Source organism: Musca autumnalis, unplaced genomic scaffold (assembly GCF_047663935.1).
Source record: "Musca autumnalis isolate F117 unplaced genomic scaffold, ASM4766393v1 scaffold_1, whole genome shotgun sequence".
Classification (NCBI taxonomy): domain Eukaryota; kingdom Metazoa; phylum Arthropoda; class Insecta; order Diptera; family Muscidae; genus Musca; species Musca autumnalis.
Window position 1 is genome coordinate 8,595,828 of NW_027411644.1, and position 14,711 is coordinate 8,610,538.

General features: G+C 35.4%; 1 protein-coding gene across 1 annotated transcript in view; it reads left to right on the top strand.

Moving 5' to 3' along the window:
* Positions 1 to 360: 360 nt before the first annotated feature.
* Nlg3 (Neuroligin 3) overlaps positions 361 to 14,711 on the top strand; it is a 370,712-nt gene continuing 356,361 nt past the window's right edge. The window contains exon 1 of the mRNA XM_073964459.1: positions 361 to 1,714. The gene's annotated coding sequence lies outside the window, so the exon portion shown is untranslated. The remainder of the gene's footprint in view (positions 1,715 to 14,711) is intronic.

Below are 14,711 nucleotides of genomic sequence, written 5' to 3' on the forward strand. Positions count from 1 at the left end.
TCTCGTTTTATACTTTGTTTCAGAAAAAATGTCCCTTATTCAACAGGCTGAATTTTGTACTAAAGAGAAAAATAACAACGATTTTTCAATGTTCCCAGTCTCACAAAAATCCCTTCCCACTATTAAAGGATATTTTCTCTTAATTACTCATACACTCATATCCTACCAAACTTTACTGAGGCATGCGCATCACTTCCACGTAATCATTTTAGTTTCAGCGAAAAATGTTGGCGCTGTTGTCGCCAAAAGGAGAGAGGCAACCATTGCACGGAGAGAATTGTGCCATTCGGCATCGTGCATTACGAAGAGCTACTGGAAATGTAACAGAAGGAGCTGTGGAATTTTTACAATTTTAATATCAGTTTATGTTCGATATTTGTGTTGATTGGTAACGACAGCAGAGGTGCTGTAACGCTCGTGCTCGAATTACGCGTTTACTATACGGTAATCACATTTCACATACTTACATTCCAAAGGATAACGACGTCTAACAATAAAAAATAAACCGATAAAGAAATCGTCAAAAGTGTTTTGTTTTCGTGACAAGAAATAGAGAAAATTAAAGAAATTCAAGTGAACGAGAATAAAATTATTATGCAAAAGGAAATGTTAGTGTAAAAACAACGCCCTTAGTAAAAATTTATCCTGACACAGTAACAAATGTTGTGGTGTGTTTTTGTTCTGTAAAAGCAAAGAAAAAGACAGAAAAAAACAACAACAAATTAAAAGCGACACACAAAAAAATTCGACATTCTGAGAGGCGACAAAAATTGCGGCATATCTTTTGTTGTTGATGTTCACGTAGAGAAATACACGCAAAACATCCAGTAACGCACAAACACACCCAAACACATATATGTAGAATGAAAACACATACATATGACCTAATGTCGATAATAAAACAAAGAATTTAATTGAATTCCAAGTTTAGTGCCACAAAAAAGGGGGAAAATTCACCAGTAATCCTTAAATCCCCTCAAGTAATCAAAAGTTATAAAATTCTGCCGAAGATTCGGAAATACGAAAGCCCAAATTAAAAAAAAAAAATCAAAAGTGAGAGAGTGGAAAATTCTCGTCGTAAATGATTGAAAAATGGTTTATTTTGTCGTGTGAATCGAAAACAATCGATGTAAATAAAAAGAGTGAAGCGGTAAGAAACGGTACGGTTGTGTTTATGGTCATTTTCCAGTGAAACCCTCGAGTATTTCAAATTACGAATTTGTCAGCCTCACTTAAGAGAGAACAAAAAGGGCACTAACATCATCATTATAAGGCAATAAAACCAAACAACAGAAAAAAGGAATACAAATAAAGTAAAACAAAAGGAATACGTATTTATGTGAGAGCAAAGAAAAGTAAATGAAAAATAATTTCAAAGAAGGTGTTGCTATTGCCTTTACCCAGTGTCGTGTGTAATAAGAAAGAAGCATTTTAATTAATCCCATTCCACTCTGTGCACAGCGTAGTGTGAATGAAGTGTTATAAATCGTCCCATAATTAAATGTAATTAATTGTTATTTTCGAAAATTGTGCAACCCATCATTGGAATTTTCACACAAAAACGCCATCGAAACAGAAGCATCATCAAAAGCTGGGAGTATAAACGCCCACATACTGAAAACACAGCCATCCGGCTAAGCACAGCGTCCTTCGTTACATTATTATCAATCGCAGAGTGGATACAACAACGTCTGGAGCCTATTTAACAAAAGTGGTAAATTGAAATGTTTATAGCCTATCCTAGATTTTATTTAGCATAAATAATTGAGGGGATTTTTATTGGCCATTAAGGTTAAGAAGAACTGGGCGCTCATGGATTAGTTCAAATTACAGAACGCAGAACTGACTGATTTATTGCAATAGTTTGCAGAAATGTTGTTATGTCTATATAAGAGGGTTGTTTTTTTTTGGGTAAATGTAAATATTTTTTATTTCAGAGTTAGCGTTTGTTAGATGACTTTGATGAGGGTGTTAAATCCTCGTTTATATTTATGAAAAGTCAAAAAAGTAGAGCTCAGTTAGAAGTGTCGAGACATGAACATTTTTTGCAAGTTTATAAACACAATTGTTTTCAAAAATTGGTCGGTATAACTACATATCACCTCTAAGTATTAAAATATTTTATATAGGATTCAAATATTTTATTCAATTCCATTAATATAATTATTTCAGCCATTAGGCTAAACTCCCTTAGTTCGATACGATTATCCGTTTTAAACAATTTGGAGTCCATTTCGACATGTCTGTCTGGCTGGTTGTTGCGTATAAAGTGTGCGAACTTTCCACATTCTTATATTTCTTTCAATAATAGAATATGACTTCTTGCAATTATTGCAGATGGACCTCATCAGCCCACACCATCAGGTGTGGTCCTGACTACAAAAATATACTTTTTACATGGAGAAATCCATACTAAGACAAGTAAAAAAGTATCAGTCGGCTTTGCCGACAGAGATATACCCTCAGCCTGTGCAAATTGAAACACTTTTTTCACAAAAAACTTATGTATTTAGGGGGTTTCAAAATTTTGGTCTCGTATGAACCGACAAAAATGTTGATTAGGATTAAAGTTAAAAAATTTTGCTGAAAAGGTACTTAAAGGAATGGACCGACATAGACCATGGGGGTGCCATAAGGGGTTTTTACACCCTTCGGGCTGTCTTCTCAAGAAGTATGGACTTGCCCCTGAAACAACTTTTGCCATCGTAATTGAGGCAGCGAATGTAAGTTGCTTCAACAAAAATCAAAGTGATTCAATAGCAGGTCTTAAAGTGAACTTATCCAAAATTTTGTGTGGGAGGTACGGGATGGAGTGGACAAATATTGTCCACATTCGAACCTTATCTATATCTGGTAGATATTATGAGAATGTGTAAAGTATGGACCAAATCGGTCACTCCCATTAATAGTTATCGTGCGCACAATTTTTCTGAATATTCTTGAACTTTTGTGGGGTAGGTACCTGAAAGAGTTTACCGATATGGCTTATCTACTAACTTAAAGTAAGTTTGGAAACAACATTACGAAGGCCAAATTTTGGCCGGAATCGGCATTTCCGTTCGAGAATTATTTTGCGCTTCCACCCATAAACATGGTGTCATAGGGTTTGTTTTTCAACTTTCAGGCTATTTTTTCCTTGCCCTTGAGGAAACTTGTATCTTCCTATAGCAGACAGTGAGTACAAGATGTTACAACAAAAACCAAGCGTTTCGAGAGCAGGTCCTAAACTGAACTTTTCCGAAATTTTGTGTGGGAGGTACTCGAAGGAGTTTACCGATTGAGTCCATATTGGAACCTCATCTAAGTCTGGTAGAAATTTCATAATGTGCACAGTATGGACCACATCGGTTACTCCCTTCAAGAGTTATCGTGCGCACAAATTTTCCGAACATTTTCGAACTTTTGTGGGGAGGTACCGGAAGGAGTGGACCCATATAATCCATCTTTGAACTTGAACTAAGTTTGGACAAAATATTACGAAAACCAAATTTTGGGCCGAATCGGCAGATCCGTTCGAGAGTTATCTTGCCCTCCAACCACTACACACGGTGTCATAGGGTTTTTTGTAACATTCAGGCTATTTTCTCAGGAAGTATGGACTTGCCCCTAATGAAACTTACAGCGTCGTATAGAGGACAGCGAATACAACTTGTATAAACAAAAATCAAAGCGATTCGAGACCAGGTCCTAAACTGAACTTTTCCGAAATTTTGTGTGGGAGGTATCCGAAGGAGTGGACCGATTGAGTCCATATTGGAACCTCATCTAAGTTTGGTAGAAATTACACGATGTGCAAAGTATGGACCAAATCGGTTATTCCCCACAAGAGTTATCGTGCGCATAGGTTTTGCGACAATTTTTGAACATTTGTGGGGGAGGTACCTGAAGGAGTGGACCTATATGGCCCATCTTCGAACTTAAATCGAATCTGGACAAAATATTTTGATACCCAAAATTTGAACCGAATCGATTGATCCGTTCGAGAGTTATCGTGCGCACCAGCCAGCCAGCCAGACAGACAGACGGACAGACAGACAGACGGACGGACATTGCTAGATCTACTCAAAATTGTCTGAAACGGATATCGTACAAACATACTTGGGGTCTAAAACCATTATTTCGATGAGGCACATTTTTGGTCGTATCAAAGTGTAAATACCCTCTTTAGCCTAAAGGCTGAGGGTATAAAAATGACGTGAAAGACACCAACTAAATTGTCAGATAAGCACGGTAAATCTTAAAGGAGATACCTACTTTGGTAGCAACATTTCAAAACGAAGTATTTTTTCAACATAGATCATGCACAAATTGTAACAATAGTTTACAAAGACTATGACCACTTCTCAGATCGTTTTGAATTTTGTATATAGGTTAATCTTGCAACAATATTATACCGTTGTGAGTATGACACAACGGTATAATATTGTTATGGGGAAGCTACCTTTAAAGGTTCCACCTGATTTCTAATATTTGAAGAATTCAACAGGGTTTTCCAAAAAACCCGCTAGAATTTGGCATTTGTCGTCTTAAAAGTAAATACTTTAATGATTGTACTTTACATGTTTAATCAAAGTTTCTAACCTCATTGGGCCTCATGACGACGGTACCCCACAAATTTATAACTTTAGTTGTGCTTTTTTTTGAAGTCCCCCGGGGTATAAAACAATTTTGCAAAATGTGATTTTCATATATTGATGCCTTACTTCCTCAACATCGTATCTTAAAAAATACTTTTTTTTCAGGATAGATAAAAAACAATATTTTTTTGTGTACAACTTTAAATGCAATTATGAGAAAATTTCCCTAATAAATGCATTTAAACTTTTCAGAATCAAAAAATTATCGTTTTTTATCTCTCCTGAAAATTTTTATTTTTTAAGTGGAAGTAAGCCATTTTATATAAATACAAGTATGTAAGAATCGCCCAGCTATGCTGACGGAGAATAGGGGGCAAAGTCACGAGCTTGCTTCCAAATACGTGGAATCCGTAGATACCGTATGTGGGACTATACCAGATTATTGACATATACCAAAACTTTTTATTAAGTAAACACTTGACTTATTTATTTATGTTAAACTAAATTTGGAAGAAATTTTGAGAGTTATCTTACGAGAGTTATATTGCGGATTTGCCATTTTAGTTGGTGCAGTCAGGCTTTCTTAAGCATTTATGCCATTATCTGAGGAAGTATATACTTGCCCCCAAAAACCACTGTACCGTCGTAAAGGGGGCGGTAAGGATAACCTGCTGAAAAAAATTGGAACCATCCGAAAGGAGATCTTAAACTTCACTTTTTGCGAATTTTGTGTGGGAGGTACTCGAATGAGTGGACCAATATAGTCCATATCATATTATATCGGATTCGAACCCAATCTATATTTGGAATAATATGATGTGCAAAGTTTGGACCAAATCGATTGTTTCCTTCGAGAGTTATCGTTCACACCATTTTTCAAAAAAATTTTTGAAGTTTTGTGGCGGAAGTAACCAAAGGGGTGAACCGATATGTTCCATTTTCGAACTTAAACTAAGCTTGGGCAAAATATTACGAAATTCAAAATTTGGTTCGAATAGATTGATCCGTTTGATCGTTATCGTGCGAACCAACCAGGCAGACAGACGGACATTTCTAAATCGACTCCAAATTGTCTGCAACGAATTTCGTCCAAACATACTTGGGGTCTAAACTGTTATTTCGATGAGACACATTCTTATCGTTAGCCTTTAGGCTAAGGGTATAAACAATGCTGCTCAAAAAACTAGTAACATTTGACTTCGCCGGTACAAATATACCTCAGTATGTCTGAATTAAAACTTCCGTCTAGAGACAGATCGAATACAGGCTACACAACCGAATAATTTTCCACAAAATTATGAACTTGCCGAAAAATATAAATATCAATAACTTTTGTAACAGATCTTTCCTATAAAGGAGAACCCGACATTCCCCGCTAATTAGATTGGAAAATATGCCTAAAATATTCAAAATAGTGAAATAAGTAGGTAACTTTTACCAAACAATAGTTTTTTTGGTATGTAGACTTGTGATTCACAGAAAAATGTCATACACTCCGATTCACATGAATTATACGGCGCACACTGCGAAATATGGGAACTTTAATGGTACTTTACTCAAAAATTAAAGTACATAAAACTAATGAGATTCTTGTTGAATTCTATTGCTAAGTAGAAATGTAAATGTAAATGTAAGAAACAGCTAGAAATGTACTTAAAAGTTGCACTTTCATTTTACAATATTTATTTTCTTAAAAAATTGCTTCTAGCTTTGCTTAAGTTATATAGTGATACAAACAAATTGTACGTTAGTTGACTACCGTTTTTGTTGCTGTTATAATTCTCGACAATTTGTTGGTTATTTAGCGTTTATAGAGTTGTAATATCTAATTTAGTTTGTTTGCTATTCGTTCCCCAAAAATGTGCTTTTTAAAAGTCTACTAAATTATTTTTTTTAAGTTTTGGAGGTTTTTTAATGTATTGTGGTGAATTGCAGAATAAATCGCACATTTTCTGAGATATATGATATTTTTCTATAGACAAACCAAAAATTAGCTGCAGATTCAAGCAGGTTTGCGAGATATGCGACTTTTCAAGAAAGTCATTGCAATATTCATATATCTATATTTTTGAAAATTTGATAGAAGAACCGGCATTAGATGCCAATTTTGGGTTCGTTTATACCAAAATGGGTTCACCAATACTAACAAATGTTGCTTTTAATAGTTTTATGACTATTTTTGCTAATTTCATTCACATTTTATAGAAAAATGGTCAAATTTGAGCAGTGTTCTCAGGACATCGTTAAGTACATAACACAAAGCATAGTTGCACCAGATGCTCTTAGGTGATTTTCTCATTTGCAGAACCGTGTAATAAGATAAAAATACCCTCAGTCGAAACGTTCAATTTGTAAAATTTATGTTATATCAATGACACTATACTAAAAATAAAAAATCTCAACAATTTTTTTTTCATTTACTAACGTATATGGATGCTTGGGAGTAGGGGCCAAAGCAAGGATCTATGCTCTGAATTGTTTTTTAGAATATTTTCTATTCAATGAAGACAAATTTTAAAGTAAACCAAACTCGGTTGGCAATAATTACCTAACACCATTTAAATATCCCAAATGGGGTGCCCCCCTCATATTGGGGCTATAGCAAAACGAGAAAATACGTTGCTAATATTTCGCAAAACGGTTTTCTACCTACGGAGAACATAAAATACCAAAATGCAAACAAATAGATTAGTAAATGTGCTTGGAATCTTTAAAATATGTTATATTGGCCGGTACCGCTCAATTGGGGCTATACCTATACGCGAACAGATATTGACAATATTTTTTACATATGTTCTCCATCCACTGAAACCCCAATATAACAATTTGCAGCAAAATCGGTAGAAAAATGAACCTAATACGTAAAAACGGTCACCACCGATATGTGGGGGCTATAGGAAACCGCAGGTCTACGTGGCCCATATTTATCCACATACGACCCAACTATAAGAAACATTTTTGGAAAATTTTAGTAACCTATGTAGTAGTCCGTAAAGGGTTTATGTATATTTACATGCTATTCCTGTTTATTATTCTTATTTGTTATTTGAAATTGTTACTTATATTTATATCTTACCCAGTCTTACCAACTCGAATTGATTTGTTAACATACTTTGAATATTATTACTCATATGTATTAGCCTACTATAATTTATTTCAATGTATACATTCTAGAACATTCCATACAATAGCATACTATGTTTTAAATTGTTAAATATGTCAATTGAAAACAAATAAATATTCAGTCTTGTAATATTGGTTGAAAAGGACAGACGTGTTCAAATCATTACTGGCTACAATTTTCAGAAGTGGGATCGAATTTTTTTTCTTTCAAACAATTTTGTGTTCATATACAATGGAGAATATTATTGGAAAGGATTATACCGTTCCACAATTACGTATGTGGTTACAACAACTCGGTTTACCATCTTCAGGCACAAAAAGTATGCTTATACTAAGGCTGAACGAAATTCCTGCTGTCGAAAGAGGCAATTGTCCCGAATTGGTAAGGAATGTGACGGATGAAGCGGAGAATGCTAGTGAAGATGAACGCAATGATTTTGCTGAGAATTGTGGAAAAGAAGAAGAGAATGAAATTCAGACTGAAAGGAAGATAGAAATAATTGAGGAAGCACATCAGAATGGGTCAATGGCTGAAGAGAGAAATGAAGCTACAAGATTTAATACAATGAAGAAAGAACTGCAACTTTTGAAGCAAGAGAACGAACTTCTGAATCGTGAGAATGAGTTTATGAAAAAAGTGATGGAATATGAAAAAACATGCGCTAATTGTGAAGGTGCTGAACAAAAAGATATTAGCTTGAAACGGTTTGGAAATGCAAACCAAGATGGTGAGAAAATTGATTCGATGATTGGAATCTTTAAAAATATTGTTCCTTATTATGATGGCGGTGTACAACCTGATGTATGGGTAAGCCAATTCCGGGGAATCCTCGAAGTTTATCATGTGAATGAGAATACCGCAAAGGCTCTATTGTTGAGCAAACTAAAAGGAAAAGTCCAAACGTGGTTACACAACAAACCGAACTTTGTTACCCAAGATGTCGATGGTTTGTTGGAAGAAGTTAAAGAAGTTTTCTCCGTTAAAGGAAACAAACTTTCAATGCGTCGTAAGTTTGAGGCGAGAATGTGGCAATATGGCGAATCTTTTATGGATTATTACAATGATAAAATATTACTTGCTAACAACGTTGACATCGCGGATGATGAATTGATTGATCTTATAATAGACGGCATTCCAGATAAACAGCTCAAAATGCAGGCCAGCTTACAATGTTATAAAGACAAATCTCAACTTTTGCAAGCTTTTGCGAGAATTAGTTTGTAGAAGCCGAAATCGCTGTATACGAGAGGAGTACTTCAAAGAAATCCGGGCAACAATTTTAAATGTTTCAACTGCAATAACTTAGGCCACATGGCAGCGGATTGCAAGAAGCCTAAAAAAGCTGTTGGAGCGTGTTATGAATGTGGAAGTATTGAACATCGTGTATCCAGCTGTCCCAAAATGAAAAAAGAAGTTCAACTATTAGAGGATAATGAGTATGTTAAGTATTTACAATTTTCTTTAGATTCTAATTTTAATTCTAATTTTACACTAGCATGTCTTATTTATTCTGGTAGTCCCGTCAGTTTTGTGAGAAGGTCGTGTGTGATAGGCAGGTTAAATTTCAATACTCTCTCGCAGTCGGACTTTGAATTTTATGGAATAAATAGATCCCAGTTAAATGTTTATGGAAAATTCGAATGTTTTATGAATTTCAATAATGATATGGTTTCGATAGAATTGTTGGTTGTGTCCGATGAGTCTATGAAATTTGATTGTGTTTTGGGTCGGGATTTCCTAAGGAAGAGTAAGCTTAGGTTGGCACCTGTGGAAGATAGATTAAATGGTGAAAAAGATTACACGTTTGTGCAATCTATTATGGCAATTGATATTTCAGAAAGTGGTGTAGGTGAGCCTAATATTGGTAAAACTATTGATGTTAGCGACAAAAAGAAGTTTATAGATATTTTCAATAATTTTTATATAGCTCCAGTGCGACCAACTGAGCCGAAGACGTATAGTGAGATCAAATTAAATATAAGCGACTCGAAACCGTTCAGTTGTAGACCAAGGAGGCTGTCATATGCTGAGAAAAATGAATTGCGTAAGCTTTTGGACGATTATATAGCGAAACAGTATATACGACCAAGTGAGTCTGAGTTTGTTTCTCCCATTGTTTTGGTTCGAAAGAAGACGGGCGATTTGAGGATGTGTGTGGATTATCGAACTTTAAATAAAGTTACAGCAAAGGATAATTACCCAATTCCTCTTATAGACGATCTTCTTGACCGACTTGCTAATAAGAAGTTTTTTACAAGTCGACTTAAAGAATGGATTTTTCATGTCTATGTCGATCCTGATTCCGTAAAATACACGTCATTTGTTACACCTTTCGGGCAATTTGAATTTTTGAGAATGCCATTTGGCTTAAAAAATGCCCCATCGGTATTCCAACGTTTTGTAAATAAAGTTTTCGCAGATATGATAGTGGATGATAAGGTAATTATTTATTTAGATGACATAATGATAGCTACGGCTACTATAGATGAGCATTTTGCAATATTGAAAGAGGTTTTCGAAAGATTAGTTGAAAATAAATTGGAGCTAAGGGATGATAAGTGTGAATTTTTGCAGACATCTGTTAAATACCTAGGGTACATTATAGATGGTAATGGTATAAAGGCAGATGATTCGGGTTTAGCTGCTGTACGAGATTTCCCCATTCCTGAAAGCTCGCACGCGGTACAGAGATTTCTTGGCCTATGCTCATACTTTAGGCGGTTCGTTAAGGACTTCTCAGTTATTGCCAAGCCCTTATATGACCTCATTAAGAAAGATAAAAAATTTGTATTCGGAGAGGTAGAGTTAAAAACTTTTGAAGAGTTAAAGAGGAAATTGATAGAGTCACCTCTACTGGCTATATATGATCCTAGGGACGAAACAGAACTTCACTGTGATGCTAGTTCTATAGGTTTCGGCGCTGTGTTGTTACAACGCAAAACGGATGGTAAGTTTTATCCAGTGTTTTACTACTCAAAAAGAACAACAGAGGTTGAATCAAGGTATCACAGCTTTGAACTTGAAACTCTTGCCATAATTTACGCCCTACAGCGATTCCGCGTGTATTTACAAGGGAAAAAATTCAAGATAGTTACAGATTGTGATTCTGTAACTTTGACACTAAATAAGAAGGATTTAAACCCACGAATTGCTCGTTGGGCTCTTGAATTGCAGAATTATGATTATACGATGGAACATAGGTCCGGGAAAAGAATGCAACATGTAGATGCACTAAGTAGGAGTAATAGTATAATGGTGTTGGGTGCAAATACTTTTGAAGAAAATTTATTAATTTGCCAGAATAGAGATAGAAAGCTAAAAGATATAGTAGATCAGCTACAGAAAAAGGAGCATTCTTTGTATGAGATGAGAAATGGAGTGGTATATAGAAAGTTTGGTAAGGATAAATTATTATTTTATGTGCCGGAGGCGATGGAGAAACATATTTTATTTAATTACCATGATCAAATGGGTCACGTTGGTATAGATAAAATGGTCGATTTAATAACTAAAACTTACTGGTTTCCAAATATTCGTCAAAAAGTTTCGGAACATATTAAAAATTGTTTTAAATGTATTGCTTATTCGTCAAAACATGGCAAGGGGGAAGGTTTTCTTCATAGCATACCAAAATCAGTTGATCCATTCGACGTCATTCATGTTGATCACCTTGGTCCAGTAGATAATGGAAGGGCTATGAAACATTTGTTGGTTGTTGTGGATGCTACTACGAAGTTTGTAAGACTTTATCCAACCAAAACCACAGGTTCTAAGGAAGCTGTTGCAGCTTTGAAGGATTATTTCAGGGCTTATAGTCGACCGAGGTGTGTAATAAGCGACAGGGGAACCTGTTTCACTTCAAAAAAATTTAAAACCTTCTTGGATAAGAATGATGTGTCGCATATATTAGTGGCAACAGGTTCTCCACAAGCTAATGGCCAAGTAGAGATAATAAATAAATCAATAGGTCCAATGTTAGCGAAGTTAGTAGATCCGCGGAATGGAATATATTGGGATAATGTTGTTGAAAAGGTTGAACATGTTTTAAACAATACCGTACATCGATCAATTAAGGAACAACCAAGTGTAATGTTATTTGGAACGAAACAAAGAGGAACGTGTGATGACAAAGCGGCCGAGTATTTAAAAAATATATCTGTAGACGAGTTTGGTGGTGAAATTTCGAAAGTGGATTTAGGTGTACATCACGAATTAAGAAGAAGAAAGGCAAAGGAAAATCAGGAAGGTCTTCAAAGCTATAATGAAAGTTACTTTAATAAAAGCAGAAAGGAACCAAGAATTTTTAAAGTCGGAGATTATGTAATGGTAAAAAATTTCGAGAGTTCTGGAGGTGTTTCGAAAAAACTCATACCGAAATTTAGAGGTCCATATAAAGTAATAAAAATATTAGATAATGATCGTTATTTGGTTGAAGATGTGGACGGTTTTCAGTTGTCTCGTACACCTTATAAAGGTGTGTGGGCTGTCTCAAATATGCGTCCTTGGTTTAATAGTCGTTATGAAGATGATAGTCAATGAGAGATCAGGAGCTCTCTCGGTCAGAACGGCCGAATTGTAGAAGTCCGTAAAGGGTTTATGTATATTTACATGCTATTCCTGTTTATTATTCATATTGGTTATTTGAAATTGTTACTTATATTTATATCTTACCCAGTCTTATAAACACTCATACCAACTCGAATTGATTTGTTAACATACTTTGAATATTATTACTCATATGTATTAGCCTACTATAATTTATTTCAATGTATACATTCTAGAACATTCCATACAATAGCATACTATGTTTTAAATTGTTAAATATGTCAATTGAAAACAAATAAATATTCAGTCTTGTAATATTGGTTGAAAAGGACAGACGTGTTCAAATCATTACTGGCTACACCTACGTTCTTCACATTAAAAGTTATGAGCAAAGTTCCAATAAAGTGCTCATATTTTGCACTGTGCGTTGCTTTAGCGGAACTTTACTCATAACTTTTAAAGGAAAAGGTGTAGATTCCTAAAATATTGCACAAATGTTGCTTATATTAGTGGACAGTGTGGGGCTCAAATTGGGCCACATAGACCCGCGGTTTTTTGTAGCGCTCATGTAACGGTGGCTGCCGTTTTTACGTTTTACATTCATTTTTCAATCGATTTTGATGCAAATTGGTATATTGAGTTTTCAGCGGATAGAAAACTTATGCACAACATATTTTCAATATAGGTTCGCGTTTTGAAATAGCCCCCACATGCCGGGTTCCCTCATATTGGGTATTTTAAAGGTTGACAAGAATTGCAGCCGATTTTGATGCAAATGTAAACTTTAAGATGTTAGCGAATAAAAAACCTCCTCACACATAAGCTGTCAACATAGGTCCACTTCTGGGTGAAGCCCCACAACCCTACACATCTATTAAGGAGTAAAATGTCAATATTTTTTGTTTAATTGTGTTAATAATGTCTTTCAGATCAAGTTCAGGTCTGCACTGCATTACAATTTTTAACGTATTTTGGTATTTGCAACGCAGGATCTAAAAATGTTGCACTATATGTAAATCACCAACATTTAGAGGTCAAAACTATGAAAAATTGCGAGAGGTTTCTTAATTTTACAGAAATTATCATTTTTAGAATTAGTGAGTCCATATCTTCAAAACACAGTCAACAATGGCGTTCATTGTCGCGTTTACATTCCACTTTTGGAAAATGCAACTGAATGAAATTCCCAAAGTCTTTTTAGAAAATCTTGAATATCTCCAAAGACCGCGCGATACCGCAGCAGTTTTATAGCTTTGCGAACAGAGGAGAATCCAATCTTTCAGATTATATATATCTTAACACGTGTATGTACGGAACTCACTTTTGAAATGTCCACGGAAAATAAAAAATTATAATTTTGAAAACCTCAAAAAATTACTTCTTTCCGACTAAAATTTTTCCGAAAATTTTTAAACTTTTGTGGGGGAGGTACCTGAAGGAGTGTACCGATATGGCTTATCTTCGAACTTAAACTATGTTTGGGCAAAATATTACTAAGGCCAAACTTTGGACCGCATTGGCAGACCTGTTCGAGGGTTATTTTGCGCTCCAACCACCTCATACGGTGTCATAGGGGTTTTTTGCAACTTTCAGGCTATTTTCTCAGGAAGTATGGACTTGCCCCTGATGAAACTTATACCGTTGTATGGAGGGCAGTGATTCGAAAGCGATTCGAGAGATGGCCCTAAACTGAACTTTTCCAAATTTTTGTGTGGGAGGTACCCGAAGGAGTAGACCGATTGAGTCCATATTAAAACCTGATCTAAGTCTGGTACACGTTCCACGATGGACAAAGTATGGACCAAATCGGTTACTCCCTTCAAGAGTTATCGTGAGCACAAATTTTCCGAACATTTTCGAACTTTTGTGGGGGAGGTACCGGAAGGAGTGGACCGATATAGCCCATCTTCGAACTTAAACTAAGTTTGGGCAAAATATTACGAAAGCCAAAATTTAAACCGAATCGGTTCATCCGTTCGAGAGTTATCGTGCGCTCCAGCCAGCCAGACAGGCAGACGGACGGACATTGCTCAATCGACTCCAAATTGTCTGAAACACATTTCGTCCAAACATACTTGGGGTCTAAAACCATTATTTCGATGAGTCACATTTTGCCCGTATGAAAGTGTACATACCCTCGTTAGCATAAATGCTGAGGGTAACAAATTAAGAAATATCTGCCGAATTGTTCATATATGTGGTGGCCAAAATTAAAAGGATTTGTCGTGGGTAAAGTAGTTATTGTTGACCTACAATATATTAAGAAGAAAAAAGTGGGAAGTAACCCGCATAAAACGGTACCGACCGATTTTCAGTATTTTGAAGGTTAGCCATATTATCCAACCGAAATAGCTGAAATTTGGGCTTATTGAGAACAAATCTTGCCTTTAAACAAATATCTAAAAAATATAATACAAAATATACCGCAAAACATCTTTTAAAAAGAAGGTTTAACTCTTTAATGA